At 35.1% G+C, this 24,640-nt stretch overlaps 1 protein-coding gene across 10 annotated transcripts in view; it reads right to left on the bottom strand.

Annotated features, from left to right (window-relative positions):
• Window positions 1-24,640, bottom strand: part of FOXP2 (forkhead box P2) — a 540,259-nt gene that overhangs the window by 415,836 nt on the left and 99,783 nt on the right. Inside the window, exon 1 of one of the 10 annotated variants that reach the window (XM_082400043.1) lies at window positions 17,774-17,981. The exons of the other annotated variants lie outside the window; for them this stretch is intronic. The gene's annotated coding sequence lies outside the window, so the exon portion shown is untranslated. Of the gene's footprint in view, window positions 1-17,773; window positions 17,982-24,640 lie in introns of those variants that run through there. 10 annotated transcript variants of the gene reach the window in all.

The raw sequence follows: 24,640 nt of genomic DNA, 5'->3' as shown, positions 1-24,640 counted from the left end.
GAGCCTGCCTGCTAGAGCCCACGAGCCACAACTACTGAGCCCACGCACCGCATCTACTGAAGCCCGGGAGCTCTAAAGCCCATGTTCCGCAACAAGAGAAGCCACCACAATGAGAAGCCCGCGCAACTCAATGAAGACTAACCCCCACTCACCGCAACTAGAGAAAGCCTGCGCAAAGCAACGAAGACCCAACACTGCCAAAAGTGATAAATAAATAAAAATAAATTTATTTAAAAAACAAAGAATACAAAATGGTATATACACAATGACAGCAGTCATGAATCCATGTAAATATATGGACAACAGATACTGTTATATAATAATGTAGGCTTATCAATATTTTTCCTATTATTTTCTTCTATATTGTAATATTTGTAGGAGAAGAAAAAAAAAACTATCACCAAGTTCTACCATCAAACTTTATAAAAGACTTCTTAACACTCACAGCATTATGAAAACAGAAATCTCATGTCAGCTATGGCTACAATGTGATTATCCTGTGCTTGGACAACGAAACTAAATAAATAGGTGGAAAAAAAGGCAGAAATTATTTACCAAATAGCAATGAATGAAGGGGCAATACGTTGGAGAGGTAAAAAGGTATGACTGGTTAAAATAATTTAAAATTTTAATAAAGATATTTTATACAGGCAATATGTCTTGCTAATAATACCAAATAAATACAAATAGGTTTAAAAAATCGTAGCCACAAAAAAAGGTGACTCAAAATTCCAAGTAAATATGGAGAAAGTTTTATCTAGTAAAGTAGGTGGTTCTAAAGTGCTAACAAAGATACATACCAAATATAATTGTTACTACTGAAAAGAGAAACTCAAAAGCAGAGAAAAGAATATATTTTAGCATGACCAAACTAAGTATATTAAAATGTTAACAATCTTCTAAAAGGGAAAGGTAAACACTGTTCTAAAAGCGAAGGTCACATGTTATTTTACCCCTTTAAAATTGTATTCTTATCTAACTCTACTAAGTAATAAAAAACTAGTTTTCATTTGTTTATTGTCATTGAAATCAACCTTATGTTCTTCTTACAACTGGATAATTAACTTTTATCATTAAAATGGCTATGGCTTAAATGATAATATAATTAAAATTTATATCATCTTTTGTATTTGGAAAACTTTATAAAATTAAAAATTTGATTAGTGTATAACCTACTTGTAAAAATTAGTATAATTAATCTATTTGAAAAACTAGCAGCTTTTAAACTAAAATAAAATGGGACTTCAGTTCTTTAGATTTAGTCTAACCACTGAATATCAAGTTGGCTTTCCACTTCATGTGCTACTTGCCCAGACTCAAGAAATAAGGGGGGCAGGGACTGCCATTAGGCAGTGAATATTATACAAAACTTGTATGAGTTTAGGACAGAAACTGGTACCAAAATATATCAAGCATGACTTGATATAATAATATATAATTGCATAAACCTGTATACTGTTGCTATAGAAACATGAATGGCTGGAGGTAAATAATACTACCCTTAATGATTGACACTGCCCAATATAAGCAACTGAAATAGCACACAACAGAACCATATTACAATCCTGCCAGACAAGTGAAGATTATTCCTTCATAGCTAATATATTCAGTGCTTGACACTATTTCAGTTTTGCTTAGATTATTTTTTTATTTACTTTTATTCTCTCTTCTTTCCCATATCTATTCCATTGCTGCTTATTCTGTGCAGGAATAGAGAATGTGGCCTTCTTGAAGAGCCTCCTGTCTTCAAATACTACGCAGCTCTGAAGAGTCACTCCCACTGCGTGAAAAATATCATTTTCATATGGCCCAGGGGCATTTTCACACAGTCAATTGCTATAAGAAAGACCTATATTTAAGAGCTACCTTATAATTCTTGCTGCTTGGTGAGCAAGAATGCAGTGGAGAGAATTCTTCTAGGGGTGAGGCTGAGGGCCATCTCTACTCCTCTAACAATACATGCATCTAACCCATACATTTGGACAGAAAAACGTCACACTGCTTTCAGAGTGTAGAAGGTACTGTAACACAATTAGAGCAGGCGTTTCCATATGAAGGTCAAAAAATAAGCACTTTTATAATACACACTTAGAGTACATATGCATATTAATTCTTTCTAAGCTTAAGATCATTTCAGTGAACTTTTATGAGCCTAACATTTTCTGAAGCATTGGGGATAAAGCACTCACTGTCTAGTGGAGAAAACAGGTAAAATAACAATTAATTGTAATATATGTAGTAAGGACATGCATATATGCACAAAGTATGATCTTAATATCATACAGATTTTAATAAAACTTATTATCACAGCATCCAGGCCTAAAATGAGAAGAGGTGTTACTTGGAGAGGGACCGAGAATCAACACAGGCTAATATGTTTAAACTAATCTTCACACAGATAATGATAAAACTTTTCCTAAATTCCGGGAATTATTTTTTATAAAGGCAATGCTCTATAACTGCACTGAACAGCTTTTAAAGTTTTATTTTTAATGCCATTATTTGAGCATGAGGACTTTATGTCAAACGGTGTCCTATACTCGTTTTCTTTTACTCCATTTAGTTCTTACAGCAACGCTATGAACGTATCACTATTGACTCCCATTTGTTACTGGGAAGATTTCATGCCCATCACTTTGTGCAGTATGTATATTAATTTTCAATCACAACAATACTACTGCTAAATTGATATTATCATCCCCATTATGCAAACCAAGACACTGAGGTTAAGAAATTTACCAGTGATTAAAAATATAGTAAATGACAGAAATGGAACCCAAATGTAGGTGTCGGGCTCCAACCTCAACTAGTTCCCCAACTCCATACTGACTGGTACTCAGATTCCAACCAGTCATTCCAGCCTCACATCTCTCCCCCATCCTTGCCACCAGCCTTAGAGTCCAGACAACTCACACCTCCTCACATTTCAGCATGCTGCTCTGTGTGCGCCTAGTGACCTTAACTAGCCTTTACCAGTGGTTCAAAATTTATTCATCTGTCAAAACCCAGTTCAACCACCTTCCTCAACACCTCCAAAAGAATTGATCATCTGGCTCCTGGAGTATTTTGTTTATACTTCTGTCACGGTACGTCCATGGTGAAATTTGTATTGTAGTATGTTATATCTATCTCAACCCTTGGGCTGACAACTCTTGGGAGGGTCAAGAACTACATTTTATTCATCTTTCTGGTGCCTAGCATGGATCAAGGTACCCAAGTATGTGATCAGCAAGCTCTATTAGTTTTATACTAGTTCACACGTAAGGTCTTCTGTATTGTGATCATTACTCTTTTTCCACTCTTCAAGTATCCTACTCTCCAGAGCCAACAGACCACTTGATGTTTCTCCCACATGTGACTCCAAAGTTTTGCTTTGCTCATGTTTTTCCCCTCTATACATTGTAACATTTCCTTCCCAACCCTATTTACCTACAAAATCCTGCCTACCTTTCAAGATTCAACTTTATCTCTGTCCCGTACAGGAAAAACCCGTGTAAGCCTAAGTATTATAAACTTTTCCTTTTTCTTAATGCTAAGAGTATTTATGAAATACATCATGAGTGGCCTACACTGTGGTGATTATAAGCATTCTAGAGAGAAAGAATCATGTTATTCTTTTCATCCCGTTTTATCACAAAGCCTTGCTATAGTAAACATGTATTTGATAGTAACTTGATTTAACTTTAATCCTTGCATTATAAACTACAATATAATAGAATAATGTGAAATAATTCTTCTGCCTGTTTTCCCTTTATTTTGCACTGGCATACACTCTGGTAAGAATTACACTGCACTGCCTTATAATCATGTGTGTAAATCCTAAGGCAAGGAGGGGGCTGATCAACCTCAGTGGTTGACCATGTCCAATATATGCAATTGAAATATCACATAAGCATGCTGCAATGCTACCAGAGAAGCAAAGTGTATTCTTTTAAAGTTAATGTATTCATGCATCATACTATTTGGGTAATTTTGCTAAAATTAGGTTACTTTTTATTGTTTTCTATTCCATCTCTTTTACCATACAGATCCCATTTCTATGCATGAAAGCATAGAAGAAAACAAGTCACAGAGATAACTGAAAATGTTCATCTAAGCACTATCCTGGGGAGATAGTATTTTAGACTTCACATTTGGAATATTCCTCCCCTAACTGGTAGGGGTAATAGGTAGCCAATAGGCTTTATTATTCTAATTCTAGTAGCAAGACCACCCATATGGTGGATATGGCTATATCAGACTGCCTGGGCCCAATACCATAAAACAGCTGATACATGAACTTCCTTTCAATTCTGATTCTACAATCCCCAAGCAATCTGGTGATTCTGTTGCTTTCTGGCTGCCAGTCCTGCTCTGCCTAAAGGAAAAGAAAGTTTCTAATGACCAAATTCCTCATTTTAAATTTTGCATACACGGAACTCACAGATTCTTCATATTCTAATTATTTTTGTCCCTAGAAAAATAATTTCTCACCATAAATCAATCTTTTTAGTTTTAAACACTAATTTCATGAGCTTGCTTAACATGAGTCTATCCTCAGAAATGTGAGTCTATTTTATAGGCCAAGGACTACATCCTAGACCATGACAGGAAATTAATGCTAGTCTTCTGGTCCTACTAGACCTCTCTGCCAATCCCTTCCCTTGATGACAATAAGATGACAGCATTAATTTCTACAAACCATATATTTTTCTTCCTTTATGGTTAATTCCAAAGGGTAGAATGGAAGACAATATCTCCTACAATAAACTAGCTCACAATTCTACCTTTTATATAGTTATTTTTAAACATTAAGTATCTGTCCTATTTGGTGATAAATAATGCCAAACTGTTGTTATCAATGTACTTGCCAATCAATCAGAAGGACTTTAATATTAACAGGTTAAAATAATTATTTTATTATTATCTATTATTTTATACTCACAAACCACAATGCTCTTATTATTTTTAAAAATGACGATGCTTATGATTTCATTCTGTCAAGGATAATTTACTTATGACATTTGGATAAAGCCAGACTTTACTAATATATTCCATTTGCTTTATGATGTTTTATTTTGTTTCATTGTGTTTGAGATGGAAATTGGAAATAAGGAATGTAGAAGCCACAAATATTTTATCTCACAATAATAATCCACAAAGCGGAATACCAACTTAGCCACCAGAAATCAGAGATGTGTACATATGAGATAAACCCAAAAGGTTTTTTTCATAATGTCAGTTATAAGAATGAAGCAAATACATTAAAAATCCTTTAGTAGAAACCAAGATCACAGTGAATGCATGTATCATATATATCGTATATAAAAATGAAAATATGAATATGCTTTTCTTACTCATTGTTTTACTCTTAAGCTTACCTTGTCCAAGCCTCCACTGTATTAGTTCAATGTCTACCTATGTTCACTACCATAAACAATATTCATTTTAATGATCTGCAAATGTTGGTATATATGACAATAATTTAAATTGAATCTTATAAATGCCAAACAAAAGCTGCAGAAAAAAATTAATAGTATAATTGGTTGGAGGGATTTATGTTTAATTAGAGTATCTTGGGGAACAACAGGGAAAACTCTGTTTCTTCTTCTTCATATTTTCATGAGGAGACTTTTGATCAAGAAATGCAATTAGTTTTATTCTGTCCCTCACTTCTTACCATGAGAGTGGCAGAGACTCATCACACTGGTGAGTTTAAGAGAACATATGAACGTGCCCAGTTCAATTCCTTTTTCCCAGTTCAGTGCTACCTGTAGAGAAGACACATTCAGGCCTGTTTTTATCCATTCCTCAGTGACAGAGGACAGTGGATGTCCCACTGTGCCAGCAGCGGGGAGGGTACCACTGTCTAATTCAGAGCTGAAGCCAATTTCATATGGACACATAATGCATGTCCTCCAATTCAGCCTCTACCAGTAATAAAACTGGTACTTTGATCTCCATCTGCCTGGCACCTGTGTCTGTTTCTCTGAAGTTTCCAAAGTCTGGAGGGGATGTGATTAATGTGATTTATCCAACCTCTAAAACCCCAAACCAAGTCGACTGCTGACACAGAGGTGGAGATCTACATAGATTGAATATTGTAAGATTGCCTATTCTTATTTATTCATTCAGTAAGTATTTACTGAACACTGAGTATGTGCCAGGTATTCTCTAGGCATGGGAATATGGCAGGGGAGAAAGACAAAAGCCAGTATCTTAGGAAACCAACTCTAAGCACACACCACCAGGCTGTGAGTAAATCAGCAGGGAAATAGGAAGAGAAATACACCTGTGTTTTCTTTTTCATGGACTTCAGAGTATAAATTACAGTATTTCAACATATTAATTGCAACAAAAAATAATAATAGGCTGATATAAAACTGCAGAGAGTCATCCATTTGACCTACAAAAATAGCAGTTGTCTTACGATAGAGACTAATAATTTGACACTAAAGAATAAGTGAGCAAATTCTATCCTTTTGGAATGACACAAAAGACCATATAAATATCGAAAAATCTAAAATAAAACTAATTAATGATTATAAAGAGATATTTTAATTTAAAATAGCGTATATATATATAAATAATGAATAGGGTTTGATGTGGGAAAACCACTTGTACAGATTGATTGAATCTTATCAGTTCTGGGTAATAATACCATATCCTGTTCTATGACAAACTAACAGAAGCAGCATCAGTTTTCTTTTAATACATCTGAATATTAAAGATTAAATATCAAAAGTAGCACTGATTTTCTTTTAATGCAATTGAATATTAAGGATTCATATTAATAACAACACTTATCCCCTTTAATGTGTTTCTCATATTTAAAGTACTTTACAAATATTAATTCCAAAAAATCATTAATAGTGTCAATCCAAGATGGATAATATTCATATGTTTCAAAGATAGTCTATATCCAAAACGCTTTATACATCTGAAAACAGAAGACTTTACAAAAACTCTGACAAATTGCTAATACCAGCTAACAAAGACACAAAGTAGAACACTTTTTTGTATTTATAGAAGATTATAATCACTATGATACTAACAGGGAAGAGGTGGCATTTTGCCAACTGGTATGAGAGCCGTTCTGCTCCCTAGAAAATTAAAATTCTTCAAAAATTCTATACTAAATACAGAAGCATTCAAAGTTAGGAGTAAAGGACAGCAGAGGGGAAAGAATGACTTTGTCAGTGGAACACGGCCGAAAGGCCGTCAGAGAACGGCTACCCCAGCAGAGGCAGAGCCAGCCTGCACGAGCCGTGTGCTCCAGGTCAGCCTGAGGTGTCTCACCCAATGCCATGTCTTCATGTTACTGCATCTATCACAGTCTATATATGCTGTGCTAGTTTATTACAAGTCTCTGAACCTCAAGAGAGGACACGATATATAGGATAAAAGATGATTTCCTGAAAGGCAGTAAGAAATTTTATGAAATACTATGCACTTACTTTAGATTTTTCACCTCTGAAATCTCAATTGGAGATAGGATCTTGAAAACTCTAGCATGATGATAACATTTCAGAACAAAAATGATAGTCTTAAAATGAGCATACCCTACAGAAACTTATGTCATAGCTTATCCTCTCATTTTTCCTTTCTATACAAAATTAATTGAGATGATTTCAAAGTACATTTTCAGTATAATCTGTTGCAAGGTGAGAGCTCTGTAGTTCAAATACCTACAACTATGCTCATCAAGGATTGCTGAAGTTTTACTGGTTTTCCCTAAAGCCAATCCTTTCTAATTTTTGTAACAAATTAACTTTCAAAAATTAAAATATACCATTTTATGTAGTTACTTTTCTGTTATTTTAAAACAGCATTGAGGGACTTCCCTGGTGGCACAGTGGTTAAGAATCCGCCTTCCAATGCAGGGGATACGGGTTTGAGCCCTGGTCCGGGAAGATCCCACATGCTGCGGAGCAACTAAGCCCGCCCGCCACAACTACTGGGCCTGCGCTCTAGAGCCCGTGAGCCACAACTACTGTGCCCACGCACCGCAACTACTGAAGCCAGCGTGCCTAGAGCCCGTGCTCCGCAACAAGAGAAGGCACCACAATGAGAAGCCTGCGCGCAGCAACGAAGAGTAGCCCCTGCTTGCCATAACTAGAGAAAGCCCGCATGCAGCAATGAAGACCCAACGCAGCCAAAAAAAAAAAAAAACAAACAGAATTGAAGTGACGCTTGAGTCAAAATAAATATTATGGTTCAGGTAACTAATAGTTGGGTCATATCTAAGAGTCATCCGAGGATAAACTCTTACAAAATACTTAGTTTTTAAAATGACAAAACTAAGTTGCTATAAACCTTAATGAAGTTTTTAAAACTTTCTAGAAAAGATTTGAGTCTGGGAGATAAAGTCCAACCCATGGAAAGAAATTAATTACATATGTTTACAAAATAAGTAGGTCAAATAGGCATTATAGATGATGTCAACAGGCATTATAAAATTATTCTGAGTATTATTTGAGTAAACATAGACTTACATCTCTGAGATGCTTATAAGCTGAAATGCCTTATATTTATGAACTTTAAACTCTCCACATGTACAGTCTTTGTTTTAAAACCCAGAAAAGAGTTGAAATGGAAAAAAAAGAAAAGAGTTGAAATGGAGAGCACATAATCACAGTGAAACCTTCGGATGCACAAAACTTACATTCTCAACTAGAAGAGCATATGTCTTTCTATAACACTCCTCAGATGAGGCAATTTCTAGATGTACTTATGTAAAAGAAGATGACTTATAAGCATTTCTGAAATAACATTTTCAAATATAATGAAGATCAGGAAAACAATGAGATGGTGTTTACAACAAATAACACTGACAGAGAAATCTAAAATTCCTGACTATTTGACTTTTAATTAAAAAAAAACCTTCTAACCAGCTTAGTAACATAGGAATGCTGACAATAAAGTTCATTAGAGGATCAAGTTCAGCAATCGCTCATTAAGGGCTTACCATAGACAAGGCACTATGCTTGGCACTTAGAGGAAGCAAAAGCAAACAAGACTTCACTTTCTCACATATATTATGATTGGAGCAGACACCAAAGCTGACACCAAGCAATCCCATTTACTTCCATGGCCTTTTCCAGCTCAAATTTTTCCAGTCTCCTGGAAATATTCACTTACACGATGTTGTTGTTGTTGATTTTCTGGGAAAAGGACTTTCCCCATCCTTGTTTTTCTGTCTCATTTTATTCCTATTTTTAATTTATGCCATCTTGTTGTATTTTGCACACTGTAAGTTGCCTTGAGACCACTGTAGAATGTGGCAGGGTATAAAGAAACAAATAGAAGACAAACACAGAAGAAGAAAATCAAGTCAAGATATTCCAGGACACACTTGAAAATCAAATTTTAAATGTCCAACTCTTCTTTCTCAGCTGGCATATTGGCCTTGAAGTCAGAATATCAAGATTTTAATGCTACCTCAATATCTATAAAATTTTAGGCATGATTCTGACCCTCATTAAGCCTCAGTTTTATCATCTGTAAGTAAAGGTAAAAACAGCCATGTCACAGGATTTTGTCTGCATATTGCAGAGTAGTTGGTATGGAAGAAATGTTCAACAAAAATCAGTTTTATTTCCTTCCTTTACAAACTCATTAGCTGTCTATTGCTCTAATATTGCAGTAAAATATCAGTCAACAACATGGCATGTCTTGTTAGCAAAAACAGAACAAATGTAAAACCAGTATATGGATAGAACTATTAAGACAGTAAAACCAAAAATATCAAGATAAAAATTCATTTAAAAATTCTGCCCACATTTTCTTATAGTTACTACACCAACCTCAAATACTTTGCAGAATGAAACAGAGATATTTTTTAAGGAAAAAAATGGTCCATTACTTCCTCTAAATTTCTGCTTCTTAGTCAGGGTACGTATATGACCCCCAGAATGTACATAAGAAACCAAAGGATGAACATTTTGTCGTATTACTTTTGAAAAAATGTCAACAAACATTTTTATAAAAAATATAACTAGATGACAAAATAGGATTCAAGATTCCCTTGAATTTAGGGGCAGAGGAGGGGGAAGCTTGAGATATCAGTGATAATTTTCAATTGTGAAGTGCTTTTTCAGTTAATTCTCCCCAAATTGATCTATATATTTAAAACAACCCCTATTAAAATCTCAGCAGGCTTTTTGTTGTTGTTGTTGAAACTGACAGGCTGAACCTAAAATGTATATGAAAATTCCAAGAACTTAGATTATCCAAAACAATTTTTAAAAGGAAGTAAAAAGTTGGGGTACGTACACAATCTGGTTTCAAAGCTTGCTATAAAGCTGCAGTTATTAAAAGAGTGGTATTGGTATAAAGATAGACCTAGAGATCATTAAAACAGATAAGAAAGTACAGAAATATGCCCTTAATATATATGGTCATCAACTGATTTTTGACAATAGAGCCAAGACAATTTAAGGATAAAAGATGGTCTTTTCCACTAACGACTCCTGCATACCATATACAAAAATTAACACAGGATGGATCAAACCTAAATGTGAGAGTTAAAACTATAAAACTTGACAAGTAAAAAATAATAGAAAATCTTTACGATCTTAAATCAAGCAACAACTTCTTAGACATACACCAAAAGGATAACCCATAAGGTAAAAAATAATAAATTGGGCTCAATCAAAATTAAAATATTTTGCTCCTCAAAATGCCATTAAGAAAATATCACTAATTAGGAGAAAAATTTTGGAAATCATATATCTGATAAGGAACTTGTATCCAGAATATATATAGAACCCTTACAACTCAATAATGAAAAGTCAAACAACCCAATCAAAAAATTGCCAAGAGATTGAATAGACAATTCACCAAAGAAAATATACTAATGGCCACATGAATATCATTAGTTATTAAAGAAATGCAAATTAAAACCACAATGAGATACCATTATATGCCTACCAGAATGGCTCTTATCAAAAGGACCAAAAATTCCAGAAGTTGGCAAGGACAAGGAAAACTTGGGGTCCTCATACATTTCTGGTGGGGATGTAAAAAACAAAACAAACACCATTTTTGAAAAAAAGTTTCTGTTTAGTAGTTTCTTAGTGGATATACATAAACTTATCATTGAACCCTGCATTCATACCCCTAGAAAACTACCTAAGGGAATGAAAAGATATGTCCACATGAAGACTTATACACAGAAGTTTACAGCAGCATTATTTAGAATAGCCAAAAAACAAGAAATCCAAATGTCTATAAACTGGTGAATTGATAAACAAAATTTGATCCATTCAATGGGATATTTCTTAGCAATAAAAGGAAAAAAATTCTAAACATGCTACAGCATTGATGAATCTCAAAAGCATTATGCTAATTGAAAGTAGCCAGACACAAAAGATTACATATTGTAAGATTCTATTTATAAAAAATTTCTAGGAAAGGCCAATCTGTGAACACAGAATACAAATCAGCAGTTGCCTAGGATGGGACTGGTAGCAGGGCTCGACTGCAAATGAGCATGAGAGAGTTTTGGGGGGTAATAAAGGAATTATAGAACTGGATCTGGTGATGATTACACAACTCTAAATATACTAAAATCATTGAATTCCATCAATTGCAATGAGTGAATTTTATGGTATGAAAATTATACCTCATTAACGCTGTTAAAACTAACACAACATTGTAAATCAACTATACTTCAATTTTTAAAAATTAAAAAATAAGAACAAATGAATATGCAAAGTTCTAAACTAAAGCCATAGACTATTTTTGCAATGATTAATCAATAAATTATTAGTTTAAGATGTTTAACCCAAAGAAGCGGACATAAAGTAGAAACATAACTATTTTCAAATACCCGATGTATTTCTAACATACGATATATGTATGCATATGTACACATATGTAATGTGCCCTTCAAAGGACAACTAAGGCTAATGGGTCTTAATTAGAACAAATAAATTATAAGAATATAAATACAAATCAATACACTGAGAACTCTAAAATTAAGAGCCAACGTTTCCAAAAAATGAGCTGTGAACATTTAACAGGATGCTCCATGAGTCAGTCTATTTCTTGTTACTGAAACTGTTTTAAATGGTTAATTGACTAGCTAGTATTGTTCAGAGCCAACTCCTATGTGGAATGGAATTGAATAATAAATCAGATGACCCCCCAAGATTCCTTTCATTTTTAGGATATTTTTATTATTTTTATTTCTGCCACTGAACTGACACATTAAAAATGAGGGTAGCCTTGAGACAAATGGGCACTCAAAGTCAAAATTACAGTCCAGTCCAGGGTCTAAAACAAAGCCTCTACTTGTCTGATGACCCTAATATATAATGGGTCTGAAAGTGAAGTTGTCAAGGTTCTGGATGAATACACCGAGTCTGGCCCAGGCAGCTACTGGGATGCTTACTGTAACTGTAACAGCATAGAGGGTCATCTTATAGCCAGTAATAAACTGTCTTTCGATCTGATAAGCTTTCGAGTACATCTTTTCAAAAAAATTATCAAATATTTTTTTAATATAAGGAGGTAAGGTACTGATATAAAAAGACTATTTTATTCATTTCTTTCTTAACAAAAATAACATTTTTCAGCAGGAGAAAAATGAGTAGAATTATGTAACTATTGTGCTGTGTTATAAGTAATAGTTATTGTCAAAATAAATCTCTTCTTGCCTTGAAAAACATCTCACCTGAGCTCAAGTAAAACTATTATTTCAGGAACTATCTCTGTAGTGGAGAGGTGATGGGGGTTCATAGGATACATCACCATCAACTAAAACAAAATAAGGTAGATATTATGTTATAGACAGAGACACATGCTGAAAATTTCAGTGAAACTTCTGAGACTATAGTTTTTGCCTTGGCGATTAAAACCTTGGAATTTTAATAAAGCAATACTTATTTTAATAAACTATTGCAAACAATACCCTTACTGCGACATTTTCTACCTCATTCATAACCAGAGAATACTATACATATGCGTGCATACATATGTGTTTTAGGTTTATACTTTTCTAATTTCAAATGTTGTATTCATTAGGTCATTTTACTCTCTAAAGAGATGAGATTTTAAACATGGCAGGAAGATGTAGTTGAACTGGACAGCAAATAACAGCTACTGGCTTGCTCTTGGTTATCTATGAGCCTACTTCAGTGTGTTTCCTGTGTGTTCAATTAGCTCTTTTTTTTTTTCAAACAAGTTAAGATGATCATCTCAACAGACAAAGAAAAAGCATTTAATAAAAACATTCAGAAACTAGGAATAGAAGAAAACTTCCTGGACCTGATAAAGGGCACCTACAAAACAAAACAAAACACATCTAACATCATATTTAGTGGTGAAAGATTAAATGCTTTCTCTCTAAGTTCAGAAAGAAGAAAAGAATGTCAGTTGTTGTAACATCTATTTAACACTGTACTAGAGGAACTAGCTAGGGTAATTACATGTAAAAAAATGAAAAGGCATCAAGATTTTGGGAGGGAAATATTAAATGTATCTGATTTTGTAAACAAAAACTGTGTATATAGGAAATCCTAAGGAATCCATACAAAAAGTCTGTTAGAACTAATAAATGAGTTCAGCAAGGTAGCAGGACACAAGATCGATATACAAAAGTGAATTGTATACTAGCAATGAACAACGTGAAAATAAAATTAAGAAAAAATCAACTTACAATAGCATCAAAAAGAATAAAATACTTCAAAATAAACTCATGAAAATAAATGCAGAGCTTATACACTGAAAAATACTAAGTATCATTGAAAACAATCACAGAAGACCTGAATAAATGGAAAGACATCTAATGTTCATGGATTTGAAGACTTAATATTAAGATGGCAATATTCCCAAAATAGATCTATAGATTCAACACAATCCTTATCAAAGTCCCAGCTGTATTTTTTTGCAGAAATTGACCAGCTGATCCTAAAATTCACATGGAAATGCCAAAACAATATAGAAAAAGAAAAAAGTTAGAGGATTCGCACTTCCAGATTTCAAAACTTACTACAAAGCTAGATAATCAAGACAATGCAGTACCAACAGAAGACATACAGATTAATGGAATAAAACTCAGAGTATAGAAATCAACGCACTTATGGTCAATTGATTTTGGGCAAGGGAAGACAATTCAAGAATAGTATCTTCAACACAATGTACTGGGACTACTGGATAGCTAAATGCGAAAGAATGAACTTGGACTCCTATCTCACAAGATACGTAAAAATTAAATCAAACTGAATCACAGACCTAAATGTAAAAGCTAAAACTATAAAATTCCCAGAACACATTTTTGTGACCCTAGATTAGGCAATGATTTTCTTAGATGTGGCATCAAAAGCACAAGTGACATCAGAAAAAACAAATAAATCGGACTCTCTAAAAATTTAAAATTTTTGTGCTTCAAAGGACACTATAAAGAAACTGAAAAGATAATCCACAGAAATGGAGAAAATATTTGCAAATCATATACCTGAGATTAGTATCTAGAATGAGTTTAGTATCTAGAATGTATAAAAAAGTCTTACAACTCAACAATAAAAAGAAATATACCCAATTTTTTAAAAGAGGACAATATTTGGAATTATAAAATGGTGTATCCGCTTTGAAAAAGTTTGTCAGTTCCTCAAAATGTTAAGCACAGAGTTACCATATGACTCCTAAGTATATAACTAAGAGAACTGATAAGCATATGTCTGAATAAAAGCATAAGTGTTCATACCAGTATTATTCATAATAGCCGAAAAGTGGGAATAATCCAAATGGCCATCAACAAATGAATGGATAAACAAAATGTGGTATATCTATTATAATGGAATATCAGTTGGCCCTAAAATGGTATGAAGTATTGATGCATGCTACAACATGGATGAACCTTCAAAACATTATAGCAAGTGAAAGAAGCCAGACATAAAAGGCTGTGTGCCGCATAATTCCATGTATATGAAATGTACAGAATGGGAAAATAGAAGGTAGAACAGTGGTTTACAAGGGCTGGGGAGAGAGGGAGGTGCTAAGAGACTGCTAATGGGTGTGGGGTTTCTTTCTGAAGTGAAGAAAATGTTCTAAAATTTGACAGTGGCCGACAGCTGCACAAATCTATGAAGAGTAAAATAACACTGAATTGTACACTTTAAAATGAAGGATTTAATAGTATGTGAATTATGTCTCAATAAAGATGTAATTAGAAAAATAAGTCAAAGCAGGTGGGCCACTTAAGATAGATCAGGACCATCATTCAGTAAGGAATAAAAAAACTTATCAAGGACATATTATAGGAAGAGGTGTAGATTGGGAAAATGACTCACAGAGCTTTAATTCCAACAGGGGAAGACAGAAAACAAAGAAGAAAAATTAAATAAACAAGACAATTACAGCTTGTAATAAAGGCCATGAAGGAAAATATAGTGACCTGACAGAGAAAAATTATTGGAGGCCTTCATTAAACAAGGTAGTCAGGGAAGGCGTCTATGGGGATTTGATCCAAAGAATAAGACAAAAACTATCACATAAAAGGTGTGGAGGGGTGCATGCCTGGTTGGGAAATGGGAAGTCCAAATGCCCTCAACTAGAAGACAACTTGGCATGTTCAAGAAATTGACAGAAGGCCAGTGTGTCTAAAACATAATATATGAGGGGGAAAAGTGGCACAAGAAAATGCTGCAGAAATAAACAAGAGTTAGATCAGGCAGAGCATGGAAGCTACAGTTATGAATTTAGATTTTATCCTTCCTTCAAGCGGAAGCCATGGGAAGATTTTAGGCAGAGTGGTGACACTATCTGATTTACACGATCCAATTTTAAAAGCTTGTTTTGTCTGTCATGCAGAGAACAGACTAGAAGAGGGCAACAACGAAAACAGGAAGAGTAAATAAATGGCTCTAGCTGTCTTCCTGGAGAGATGGGTGGATTGGCCCAGACTGAGAGAGTCTCTTTATGTAACTGTATCCAGCACTTCAGGTTCTAGCCTATTCTAAGTATAGTGGATATTGTGATATATTGCCCAAACTCATTTCTGGGATGAAGGACTTATTTCCCCAGCTACTGGCTCAGCTGAAAACAGACTTCCTGGAGCAGCCTTCATCCAGTGATCAGCACAAAGGTAGAGAGGCCTGGCCCCTTACCTGAATGAGCCATCCAGCTTCAGACCTCCCCATGAGGTCCACGATCCCTTCACTGAAACTACATCCCTCTCCCCAGTTCTGCTTCCTTCCTTTCCCTCCTGAAGCTATTGATCTCAAGAGTGTTCCTTAATCATTGTCCTCTATGATAATCTCCATCTCATAATCTGCTTCCCAGGAACTCAATCTGACACTGATTTCATAAATCTCAGTACATGGTCCTCAGTTTACCTTAATTTATAGATGGTCAATAATAATAAACTTGAAATGATAATACCATTTTTAAAACTCCTTAACAATGCAGTGATACCTTGCAAATATGAATGACATTTGTACCATAACCCATTCATACTACATGTATCCTAATTAAATCTTTTGTTTGTAAACACATTTGAATTCTATTTTAGCAAAAAGGCAATAGTAAAAAATAAAATAAATGGCAAGATAAATTGTACCATTAATCACTCTGAAGAACCTAGGAACAAAAGTGTGCAAGTTTTCTAAGTGTCTTTCATTGCTAGATAAGAAGATAAAGCATTATTTACAACTGCTGATCAGATCAATTAATGTGAACCATTATAATTGAAACATATTATCCCACTCCATACTAATCAAAAGTAAAAATTCAATGGAGTACCTTGTTTCTATTAGCCCAGAACATTATGTCCTACAATCAGAAAAACATTCAAAATTTGCATATGCAATTCTATTCTTCCAAACTACAGTTGCTCTCTATATTTATAAGTGGTATAATTTATGAAACAATTTGAGGTACATAAGAACAACATATAATCAAATCTTGATTATTTAGGGTGGTAGAAGAAATATATCACTAAAATCTACCCCATTTAACTCATCACATACAATCTTCTTGCCTATCAAACAATTTTCCCAGACTGCTTGCTAGTAGCTAAATAATTTGAGTTTTACCCTTTTCTTATTTCATAAAGGTTCTACAGTATCAGTGAAATGGCCAAAGGGCAGCAACATGAGGGAGTCAAGTCAGAAGTAGCAAAGTCCCTAAATAATCCTCAAAGTATTCTACATCTTAAATAACTTAGAGTTTACTGTTGGTTGTGTTGGCAAAAAATATATATATATTGAAAGGATCTTTTCTCTGGAGTTTCAGCCCAGATCAGAATTTTATTGCCTTTTGCCCAAGGCCACTGCAAGACCTCCAGAGCAAAAAGAAGGTACAGTGTGATCCTTAATATGAGTTATGAAGATCAAAATAGAGCAAAGAGAGGATTTCAGAGATTTAAAAATCAGTAACAATTTTTACTGAAATTTGGAAATATGTCTCCATATTTTAACTTTATATTATAAAATAATTTTCACTCTGTTTTTGAAATAGCCAGGCAATAAGTTATGTATGACTGTGAGTTCCTTGAGGTGGGAAATACGACTGGATCATTCTATTTCCAATGTGTCATATGGAGCCTGGAACATAGCACTCAACAAAAGAAACCAAAAAGGAAGATCCTTTAGTTCTGTGCTTCCACATACACAGATTTCCTCAACTAAGAGAGTGTATTTGAAAACGAAGTGTAAAGAAGTCAGTAAAAAGCAGATGTGGTTAAAGTGTTTATTTTTCAGTCTTCACAACAGCTTATGAGATATCATCCCATGTTAAAAAATGGGGGGGGGGGAGAGGGAAAGAAGTTCAGAGACCATAAATAACTTACCCAAGATAATGTAGCTAATAAGCTGCAGAGCTGTGAGTCAAAATGCTGCCTCGCTAACTCAGTTCTCAGAACTTTTCTGTAGCTGCATTGTCTAACACAGTAGTCACCAGCCACGTGTTGTTGATGAGCACTTGAAATGTGGCAAGTCTGAGCTGAGTTGAGCTATAAGTGCAAAATACACACTAGATTTCAAAGGAAAATATTTTTAAAAAAGAATGTAAAATTATTCACCAATATTTTTTGTATAAACTACATGTTAATAATATTTTTGAAGTATTAGTTAAATGAAATGTACTATTAAAATTAATTTCACTGCTTCTTTTGCTTTTTTAAAAAAATGTGGTTACTTAAAAATGTTAAATGACATATGTGGTTTGCATTACATTTCTATCAGGCACACTGATCAATAGGAAAAGGTAGACAAAGAAGAGAGACTTCCACTGGAGAATGAGATTGAGAGAAGGGAAGAAGTGATCTTTTAAATTTTAATTTGTCATTATATTATCATATACTGTTTGACATTTTTTAACATGAATATATATAAAATACAGCACAGATTCTATAAAAATACTATGATGGCAGTGATAGCCCTACCCATAATCTCAATGAAGTTTTACATTTAGGGTGTCAAGCTACATCTAAAGGAATGAAGAGAAACAAACGAGAAATAAAGAAAATTTGGAAAGGCATTCCAGGTGGAGGAAAAGTGTACCCAGCAGCAATGGGACAGCTGAGTAAAATGTAGGAGAGAATAGAAGAAAAAAAGGACATATGGGGCAGCTACATCAGGTCTGTAAGCCATGCAAAGACATTTTATCTTTATTCAAAAGATACTGGAGAGTCGCCAAAGGGAAGGGACATAATCTGAACTGTAATTTATGAAGACAGCTCTCACTTTATAGAATATAGGTAGACTGGGGTGAAGAAAAACGGAGAATGGCAAGGAAGGAAACTAATGTTTAGTGAGTTCCATGCACTTGGCTAAGTGGTTTACCTATATTCTTTAATTTGGCATCATTGTTTATAGCTGAAAAAAACAAACAAGAAATTAAGAAACCTTCCATGACCACACAGTTGGCAATTTATCCTCAGAAACTGTAGGGGATAATAAGGATGGGTTCTGATGTAGATAATTTGGGAAGGGGTGGTAGGAAAGTCTGGAGGCATCATATCTTTATTTTTATCTACAAATTAAGTGATGATATTTTGTTAAGCCTAAAGGACTGAAAATGGATGGGGACTTGAAAATAGTAGAAAAGAATTTGTAGTAGCACAGAAATGAAAGGAATGGAAGGAGCTAACCAAGAGGAAGTAGTAAAGGGAGTGGTAAGAGTGTTGAACATCTATTAAACAGTAATAAAACTAGATAAAATTTATTGAGTTCTTATTATGTACCTGCCACTGGCTGAGCATTTTATAAGCATTTTCTCATTTAATCCCCAAGACATCTAATTAGATGAGTATAATTATTTATCCTTCTATTACATATGCAAATTAGAGATTAAATAACTTGAACTTTCATCACAGAGGCATGAGTCAAACCAACTTCTGTCTTTCCCAAGCTACTTAACCAGGTCTCCAGTAACACCGTAATGTTAAAAATCTGAAATTCCATTCTATTACAAGGGAAGAAAGCCTCTCATTTTAGAAATGAAGCAATACTGAGGCCTAAAGAGCTTGAAGTGACCTATTTAAGATGTCAAAAATAGTTAATGCCAATGTCAGAACTAAAATCTGGGTTTCAAAATTTCAGAGGCAGATAAACAAACTATGGTGTGTGTATATATATATATATATATATATTATATATATATATATATATACACACATACATATTGTATTATTTACGGCTAAAAATTATGGGCCATCAATCTATGGAAAAAACACGGAAGAACCTTAAATGCACATTACTGAGTGAAAGAAAGCAATCTGAAAAGGCAACATAGGGAGACTGATTCAAGATGGCGGAGTAGAAGGACGTGCTCTCACTCCCTCTTGCAAGAGCACCGGAATCACAACTAACTGCCGAACAATCATCAACAGGAAGACACTGGAACTCACCAAAAAAGATACCCCACATCCAAAGACAAAGGAGAAGCCACAGTGAGATAGTAGGAGGGGCGCAATCACAATAAAACCAAATCCCATAACTGCTGGGTGGGTGACTCACAAACGGGAGAACACTTATACCACAGAAGTCCATGCACTGGAGTGAAGGTTATGAGCCCCATGTCAGGCTTCCCAACCTGGGGGTCTGGCAACTGCTAGCAAAATTTGATTGCAGGACTTCGACAGGACTGGGGGAAACAGAGACTCCAGTCTTGGAGGGCACACACAAAGTAGTGTGTGCACTGGCACCCAGGGGAAGGAGCAGTGACCCCATCGGAGACTAAACCAGACCTACCTGCTAGTGTTGGAGGGTCTCCTGCAGAGGCAGGGGGTGGCTGTGTCTCACCGTGAGGACAAGGACATTGGCAGCAGAAGCTCGGGAAGTACTCCTTGGCGTGAGCCTTCCCAGAGTCCACCATTAGCCCCACCAAAGAGCCCGGGTAGGCTCCAGTGCTGGGTCTACTCAAGCCAAAAAACCAACAGGGAGGGAACCCAGCCCCACCCATCAGGAGACAAGTGGATTAAAGTTTTACTGAGCCCTGCCCACCACAGCAACAGCCAGCTCTACCAACCACCAGTCCCTCCCATCAGGAAACTTGCACAAGCCTCTTAGATAACCTCATCCACCAGAGGGCAGACAGAAGAAGCAAGAAGAACTACAATCCTGCAGCCTGTGGAACAAAAAACCACATTCACAGAAAGACAGACAAGATGAAAAGGCAGAGGGCTATGTACCAGATGAAGGAACAAGATAAAACCCCAGAAAAACAACTAAATGAAGTGGAGATAGGCAACCTTCCAGAGCAAGAATTCAGAATAATGATAGTGAAGATGATCCAGAACCTTGGAAAAAGAATGGAGGCAAAGATCAAGAAGATGCAAGAAATATTTAACAAAGACCTAGAAGAATTAAAGAACAAACAGAGATGAACAACACAATAAGTGAAATGAAAAATACACTAGAAGGAATCAATAGCAGAATAACTGAGGCAGAAGAACGGATAAGTGACCTGGAAGACAGAATGGTGGAATTCACTGCTGCAGAACAGAATAAAGAAAAAAGAATGAAAAGAAATGAAGACAGCCTAAGAGACCTCTGGGACAACATTAAACACAACAACATTCGCATTATAGGGGTCCCAGAAGGAGAAGAGAGAAAGAAAGGACCAGAGAAAGTATTTGAAGAGATTATAGTCGAAAACTTCCCTAACATGGGAAAGGAAATAGCCACCCAAGTCCAGGAAGCGCGGAGACACCCATACAGGATAAACCCAAGGATAAACACACTGAGACACATAGTAATCAAACTGGCAAAAATTAAAGACAGAAAAATTACTGAAAGCAGCAAGGGAAAAATGACGAATAACATACAAGTGAACTCCCATAAGGTTAAGAGCTGATTTCTCAGCAGAAACTCTACAAGCCAGAAGGGAGTGGCATGATATACTTAAAGTGATGAAAGGGAAGAACCTACAACCAAGATTACTTTACTTGGCAAGGATCTCATTCAGATTCGATGGAGAAATCAAAAGCTTTACAGATAAGCAAAAGCTAAGAGAATTCAGCACCACCAAACCAGCTCTACAACAAATGCTAAAGGAACTTCTCTAAGTGGGAAACACAAGAGAAGAGAAGGACCTACATAAACAAACCCAAAACAATTAAGAAAACAGTCATAGGAACATACATATCGATAATTACCTTAAACGTGAATGGATTAAATGCTCCAACCAAAAGACACAGGCTTGCTGAATGGATACAAAAACAAGACCCATATATATGCTGTCTACAAGAGACCTACTTCAGACCTAGGGACACATACAGAGATGGAAAAAGATATTCCATGCAAATGGAAATCAAAAGAAAGCTGGAGTAGCAATTCTCATAACAGATAAAATAGACTTTAAAATAAAGAATGTTACAAGAGACAAGGAAGGATACTACATAATGATCAAGGGATCAATTCAAGAAGATATAACAATTATAAATATATATGCACCCAACATAGGAGCACCTCAATACATAAGGCAACTGCTAACAGCTATAAAAGAGGAAATCGACAGTAACACAATAATAGTGGGGGACTTTAACACCTCACTTATACCAATGGACAGATCATCCAAACAGAAAATTAATAAGAAACACAAGCTTTAAATGACACAATAGACCAGATAGATTTAATTGGTATTTATAGGGCATTCCATCCGAAAACAGCAGATTACATTTTCTTCTCAAGTGCACATGGAACATTCTCAAGGATCGATCATACCTTGGATGACAAATCAAGCCTCAGTTAATTTAAGAAAACTGAAATCATATCAAGCATCTTTTCTGACCACAATGCTATGAGATTAGAAATGAATTACGGGGGAAAAAATGTAAAAAACACAAACACATGGAGGCTAAACAATACGTTACTAAATAACCAAGAGATCAATCACTGAAGAAATCAAAGAGGAAATCAAAAAATACCTAGAGACAAATGACAATGAACACACGACGACCCAAAACCTATGGGATGCAGAAAAGCAGTTCTAAAAGGGAAGTTTATAGCAATACAAGCCTACCTCAACAAACAAGACAAATTGCAAATAAACAATCGAACCTTACACCTAAAGGAACTAGAGAAGGAAGAACAAACAAAACCCAAAGTTAGCAGAAGGAAAGAAATCATAAGGATCAGAGCAGAAATAAATGAAATAGAAACAAAGAAAACAACAGCAAAGATCAATAAAACTAAAAGCTGGTTCTTTGAGAAGATAAACAAAACTGATAAACCATTAGCCAGACGCATCAAGAAAAACAGGAAGAGGACTCAAATCAATAAAATTAGAAATGAAAAAGGAGAAGTCACAACAGATACCACAGAAATACAAAGCATCCTAAGAGACTACTACAAGCAACTCTATGCCAATAAAATGGACAACCTGGAAGAAATGGACAAATTCTTAGAAAGGTATAACCTTCCAAGACTGAACCAGGAAGAAATAGAAAATATGAACAGACCAATCACAAGTAATGAAATTGAAACTGTGATTAAAAATCTTCCAACAAACAAAAGTCCAGGACCCAAAGGCTTCACAGGTGAATTCTATCAAACAGACAAGCTAACACCCATCCTTCTCAAGCTCTTCCAAAAAATTGCAGAGGAAGGAACACCCACAAACTCATTCTATGAAGTCACGATCACCCTGATACCAAAACCAGACAAAGATACTACAAAAAAAGCAAATTACAGACCAATATCACTGATGAATATAGATGCAAAAATCCTCAACAAAATACTAGCAAAGAGAATCCAACAACACATTAAAAGGATCAAACACCATGATCAAGTGGGATTTATCCCAGGGTTGCAAGGATTCTTCAATATATGCAAATCAATCAATGTGATACACCATATTAACAAATTGAAGAATGAAAACCATATGATCATCTCAATAGATGCAGAAAAAGCTTTTGACAAAATTCAATGACCATTTATGATTAAAAACTCTCCAGAAAATGGGAATAGAGGAAACCTACCTCAACATAATATGACAAACCCACAGCAAACATCATTCTCAATGGTGAAAAACTGAAAGCATTTCCTCTAAGATCTGGAACAAGACAAGGATGTCCACTCTTGCCACTATTATTCAACATAGTTTTGGAAGTCCTCACCACGACAATCACAGAAGAAAAAGAAATAAAAGGAATACAAATTGGAAAAGAAGAAGTAAAACTGTCACTGTTTGCAGATGACATGATACTATACATAGAGAATCCTAAAGATGCCACCAGAAAACTACTAGAGTTAATCAATGAATTTGGTAAAGTTGCAGGATACAAAATTAATGCACAGAAATCTCTTTCATTCCTATACACTAATGATGAAAACTCTGATAGAGAAATTAAGGAAACACTCCCATTTACCATTGCAACAAAAAGAATAAAATACCTAGGAATAAACCTACCTAGGGAGACAAAAGACCTGTATGCAGAAAACTATAAGACACTGATGAAAGAAATTAAAGATGATACCAACAGATGGAGAGATACACCATGTTCTTGGATTGGAAGTATCAATATTGTGAAAATGACTATACTACCCAAAACAATCTACAGATTCAATGCAATCCCTATCAAATTACCAATGGCATTTTTTACAGAACTAGACCAAAAAAACTTAAAATTTGTATAGAGACACAAAAGACCCCGAATAGCCAAAGCAGTCTTGAGGGGAAAAAATGGAGCTAGAGGAATCAGACTCCCTGACTTCAGACTATACTACAAAGCTACAGTAATCAAGACAATATGGTACTGGCACAGAAACAGAAATATAGATCAATGGAACAAGATAGAAAGCCCAGAGATAAACCCACGCACCTATGGTCAACTAATCTATGACAAAGGAGGCAAGGATATACAATGGAGAAAAGACAGTCTCTTCAATAAGTGGTACTGGGAAAACTGGACAGCTACATGTAGAAGAATGAAATGAGAACACTCCCTGACACCATACACAAAAATAAACTCAAAATGGATTAGAGACCTAAATGTAAGACCAGACCCTATAAAACTCTTAGAGGAAAACATAGGAAGAACATTCTTTGACATAAATCACAGCAAGATCTTTTTTGATCCACCTCCTAGAGTAATGGAAATAAAAACAAAAATAAACAAATGGGACCTAATGAAACTTCAAAGCTTTTTCAAAGCAAAGGAAACTACAATCAAGACCAAAAGACAACCCTCAGAACAGGAGAAAATATTCGC

Source organism: Balaenoptera borealis (assembly GCF_965194805.1).
Source record: "Balaenoptera borealis genome assembly, chromosome: 7".
Classification (NCBI taxonomy): Eukaryota; Metazoa; Chordata; class Mammalia; order Artiodactyla; family Balaenopteridae; genus Balaenoptera; species Balaenoptera borealis.
Note: the sequence above shows the minus strand (reverse complement) of the source record. Positions and strands in the feature narration are given on the sequence as shown.